Genomic DNA, 5914 nt, shown 5'->3' with positions numbered 1-5914 from the left:
ATCTTGATCATATTAGGCAGCTCACAAGATCCGACAATGAAGCACATAAGGAGAAGACGACCATCTAGCTACTGCTATGGACCCATAGTCCAGGGGTGAACTACTCACTCATCACTCCGGAGGCGATCATGGCGATGAAGAGTCCTCCGGGAGATGATTCCCCTCTCCGGCAGGGTGCCGGAGGCGATCTCCGAATCCCCCGAGATGGGATTGGCGGCGGCGGCATCTCGATAGGGTTTTCCGTATCGTGGCTCTCGATGCTCGGGGGTCTCGCGACGAAGACTATATGTAGGCGGAAGGGCAGGTCGGGGGGCCACACAAGGGCCCCACACACCAGGAGCCGCGCGGCCAAGGCCCGGGCCACGCCGCCCTGTTGTGGCGGCGCCTCGTGGCCCCACTTCGTAAGTCCTCCGGTCTTCCGGAAGCTTCGTGGAAAATTAGGCCCCCGGGCGTTGATTTCGTCCAATTCCGAGAATATTTCCTTACTAGGATTTCGAAACCAAAAACAGCAGAAAATAGCAAGCGGCTCTTCGGCATCTCGTTAATAGGTTAGTGCCGGAAAATGCATAAATATGACATAAAGTATGCATAAAACATGTAGATATCATCAATAATGTGGCATGGAACATAAGAAATTATCGATACGTCGGAGACGTATCAGCATCCCCAAGCTTAGTTCTCGCTCGTCCCGAGCGGTAAACGATAACAAAGATAATTTCGGAGTGACATGCCATCATAACCTTGATCATACTATTGTAAGCATATGTAATGAATGCAGCGATCAAAACAATGGTAATGACATGAGTAAACAAATGAATCACAAAGCAAAGACTTTTCATGAATAGTACTTTCAAGACAAGCATCAATAAGTCTTGCATAAGAGTTAACTCATAAAGCAATAAATCAAAGTAAAGGTATTGAAGCAACACAAAGGAAGATTGAGTTTCAGCGGTTGCTTTCAACTTATAACATGTATATCTCATGGATATTGTCAATGTAAAGTAATATAACAAGTGCAATATGCAAGTATGTAGGAATCAATGCACGAGTTCACACAAGTGTTTGCTTCTTGAGGTGGAGAGAAATAGGTGAAGCTGACTCAACATAAAAGTAAAAGAAAGGCCCTTCGCAGAGGGAAGCATTGATTGCTATATTTGTGCTAGAGCTTTGGTTTTGAAAACAAGAAACAATTTTGTCAACGGTAGTAATAAAGCATATGTGTTATGTAAATTATATCTTACAAGTTGCAAGCCTCATGCATAGTGTACTAATAGTGCCCGCACCTTGTCCTAATTAGCTTGGGTTAACACGGATTATCATTGCATGCCATATGTTTCAACCAAGTGTCACAAAGGGGTACCTCTATGCCGCCTGTACAAGGGTCTAAGGAGAAGGTTCGCATTGGATTTCTCGCTTTTGATCATTCTCAACTTAGACACCCATACCGGGATAACATAGACAACAGATAAAGGACTCCTCTTTTAATGCTTAAGCATTCAACAACAGTTAATATTCTCATAAGAGATTGAGGTTTTATGTCCAAACTGAAACTTCCACCATGATTCATGGCTTTAGTTAGCGGCCCAATGTTCTTCTCTAACAGTATGCATACTCAAACCATTTGATTGTGAAAACCGCCCTTACTTCAGACAAGACGGACATGCATAGCAACTCACATGATATTCAACAAAGAGTAGTTGATGGCGTCCCCAGGAACATGGTTATCGCACAACAAACAACTTAATAAGAGATAAAGTGCATAAGTACATATTCTTCACCACGATAGTTTTTAAGCTATTTTGTCCCATGAGCTATATATTGTAAAGGTAAAGAATGGAAATTTTAAAGGTAGCACTCAAGCAATTTACTTTGGAATGGCGGAGAAATACCATGTAGTAGGTAGGTATGGTGGACACAAATGGCATAGTGGTTGGCTCAAGGATTTGGATGCATGAGAAGTATTCCCTCTCGATACAAGGTTTAGGCTAGCAAGGTTATTTGAAACAAACACAAGGATGAACCGGTGCAGCAAAACTTACATAGAAGACATATTGTAAACATTATAAGACTCTACACCGTCTTCCTTGTTGTTCAAAACTCAATACTAGAAATTATCTAGACTTTAGAGAGACCAATTATGCAAACCAAATTTTAGCAAGCTCTATGTATTTCTTCATTAATAGGTCCAAAGTATATGATGCAAGAGCTTAAACATGAGCACAACAATTGCCAAGTATCAAATTATTCAAGACATTTTAGAATTACTACATGTAGCATTTCCCGATTCCAACCATATAACAATTTAACGAAGAAGATTCAACCTTCGCCATGAATACTATGAGTAAAGCCTAAGGACATATTTGTCCATATGCAACGACGGAGCGTGTCTCTCTCCCACACAATGAATGCTAGGATCCATTTTATTCAAACAAAAACAAAAACAAAAACAAACCGACGCTCCAAGCAAAGCACATAAGATGTGATGGAATAAAAATATAGTTTCGGGGAGGAACTCGATAATGTTGTCGATGAAGAAGGGGATGCCTTGGGCATCCCCAAGCTTAGACGCTTGAGTCTTCTTAAAATATGCAGGGGTGAACCACCGGGCATCCCCAAGCTTAGAGCTTTCACTCTCCTTGATCATATTATATCATCCTCCTCTCTTGATCCTTGAAAACTTCCTCCACACCAAACTCGAAACAACTCATTAGAGGGTTAGTGCATAATAAAAATTTACATGTTCAGAGGTGACATAATCATTCTTAACACTTCTGGACATTGCACAAAGCTACTGGACATTAATGGAACAAAGAAATTCATCCAACATAGCAAAAGAGGCAATGCGAAATAAAAGGCAGAATCTGTCAAAACGAACAGTTCGTAAAGACGAGTTTTAAAGTGGCACCGGACTTGCTCGGATGAAAATGCCCAAATTGAATGAAAGTTGCGTACATATCCGAGGATCACTCACGTAAATTGGCATAATTTTATGAGTTACCTACAGAGAATTAGGCCCAGATTCGTGACGAGCAAGGAAATCGTTTCATGCGCGATAATCCAAATCTAGTATGAACCTTACTATCAACGACTTTACTTGGCACAACAATGCACAAAACTAAGATAAGGAGAGGTTGCTACAGTAGTAAACAAATTCCAAGACTCAAATATAAAACAAAGTACTGTAGTAAAAACATGGGTTGTCTCCCATAAGCGCTTTTCTTTAACGCCTTTCAGCTAGGCGCAGAAAGTGTGAATCAAGTATTATCAAGAGATGCAGTATCAACATTACCTTGGGCCTTACCTTTACCTTTCTTGTTCTTTTTCTTACTCTTTGATTTAGGGAATATATGTCTACCCCCGGGTGTAGAGGTGAATTTTAGGGTGCCTTCTCCCATATCTATGACTGCTCCCAATAGTTTCAGCAGGGATCTTCCGAGTGTGATGTGTCCTGTCCCTGCACATTCAATAACAAGATAATCAATGGATATTGTTCTCCCAAGAACGGTTGTATGCACACCCGCAGCTATTCCTTTAGGAATTATAACAGAGTTATCAATAAGAGTTATTGATACGGGGCGACCTTCGGTCTCCACCGCATCATGTGCGTCAACGCCGACCCGTCACGCAAAGGTGAATCTTCTCCTTTATGCGTGCCTACAATTGTCTCTCATGAATGGTAGGCTACTTCATCCTCCTTCATATGACCATGATAGGAACACATCGCCAAGTACGGAGGAAGTGGACGACACCATGGAGGCTCGAGGACTCAAGGCCGAGGTCGCGGAAGCATGGAAGAGAACGTCGAGGATAAGGAGACGCGCCGGGAAGACCGGCACCGCCGCACCGCCACTACGCTCGAGGACGACGGCATCGCCGCCCTACCTGCGCCGGCCCTATCGCCCTACATGTGCTGGCCCCGACGCCCCACCGCAAAGAGCATCAAATCCGAACCCTTTATCCCTTTGTATGCCTAAACTACCTCCTTTGGTGGCTCCCTATATATAGGCTCCCACCTCCCCTTCATTAGGTTAGAGTTGAACTTAAGAGAACCTAGGCTCATGCCTCCACCATCCCTTTGGGATTAGGAAAACCCCCTCCTTAGATTTACCCAAATCTATTGTACAAGGCACTCCTTATATGATTAGTCTCTCACACTTGTGATTCTACCACCGGTCTCTCACTCGTGTGATTCCACCGATCGTATACCGATCTTCCTCTCGGGGATTCTACCGCGTGTCTCTCCCTTGAGAGATTCTATCGGGATAGTGGTTCGGGCTATCGGGAGTAAACCGGAATTGTATCGGGTCGTGTTGCGTGCGTTCGCGTGTGTTCATCGTGTTCTTCGCCGTGTTCTTCGTGTTCTTCCTCTCCCCGCCTTTTCCTCGGTCAATTCGTGAGATCGGGCAACCCACGTGGCCTTAGGCCGCATCATATGGTATCAGAGCAAAGGTTGCCACGAATTTGACCCTCCAATTTCATCAATTTCGCCCAAAAATTTCCCAAAAATTTTGCCCCAAAAAATAGCTCGAAAATTGATCTCCGGATTTGTTGCGTTTTTTGTGGTTTTGATCCACAGATCTGGTGTTATTGTGGTTGATCTATGTTTTCTCAAATTTTCGTGACCTAATTTTGCTTCTATCTCTCAAAATCGTCAAATTACTGGCTGTGTTTCCGCTGAGTTCATCTTCCCAGGACGAACAGATCGAGAGATAATTCGGACCCCAGCGGGTCAACGCCCCAGTCGCCTGGCCCCATCCCGCTCACCACCGCTGCCCAGGCCGCTTGCACCAGCACACCACCCACCGCCTGGCTCCAAGCCTCGTCGCGCGCCTCCCATCCACCAGGCCCAGCACGCCAACCGCCGCCACCAAACCTCTGCTCGCCCTTGGCTCATCCCGCACGCGCGCCCCGCTCTCTGCGCAAGCAGCGCACATCACGCGCCGCCGGCCAACGGCCACCAGCCTCCGCCGGCGCCACCCAACAGCTCGCCTCTCTTCCCTGCGCGCCGTACGCCCGCCAAGCCACGCCGCCTCCCAGCGAGCAATTCCCGAGCCGGCCCCAGCCAAGCGCGCGCGACTCCCAGGCCGGCCCACGCCTCCAGCAGCGCCCAAACGCCTGCATCCACCAAGCAGCTCCTCCATCAAGCGGCCTCTGCCTAGTTCCATCCAGGCCACGCCAGCAAAGCTTCCGTTCATTTCCCTTGCAAATCCCATCTGATTCTGTTTCCAATTCTGTGCAAGAGCTCCGCTCGATTTTGTCATCCAACCGGCAGTGCCGCTGTATGTGCTGATTTGACAGAAATTTGATCGAGATTTTCTCCAGCTTCCCTCCGATCGACAGCAGCTCGCCCGCACCAGCCCAGCAATCGGCCGCCCCTTTTTCTTCCGCTCGTCCCGCGCCAAACACCAACGTCGCCGGTCGACCGGATCCCTGACCGGACCCCCGGTCCAAACCGGAACCCAACCGGAAAACTCAGCTCGGACCGGAGCGAAACCGGCGGCAACCGGATGTCCGGCCCAGAATCCGGCCAGACCGGTCGCCAACCGGATTTACCCAATTTTCGTCCAATTTTGACTCCACTTTTTGCCCCAAATTTTGACAACTTTCCGGAGCCCGTTTGACTCCAAACTTTTACAGCCATCTCACAATATCGTGACTCTAATTTTGACACCTTTTCCGAAATTTTTGGAGCCCAACTTTTGACCGCTCGTTTTGACCCAACTTTTCGGGCATTGACTTAATTTGCCCGGTTTCCGTTTTGGAGTGCCTTTGGTCCGTGAGAATCGCTTTCGCGCCTACATCAACACCGCGACAACGGCATCGGCACCCCGGATTCCGGCGCATCTTCGACACCATCGTCATCACCATCATCGCAAATTCGTGTGCTTGACACCGCCTAACGTCAATAGGTATA

Source organism: Lolium rigidum, chromosome 5 (genome assembly GCF_022539505.1).
Source record: "Lolium rigidum isolate FL_2022 chromosome 5, APGP_CSIRO_Lrig_0.1, whole genome shotgun sequence".
In the NCBI taxonomy this organism is placed as follows: domain Eukaryota; kingdom Viridiplantae; phylum Streptophyta; class Magnoliopsida; order Poales; family Poaceae; genus Lolium; species Lolium rigidum.
The sequence above is the reverse complement of the archived record's forward strand: the minus strand, read 5'-3'. Positions refer to the sequence as shown.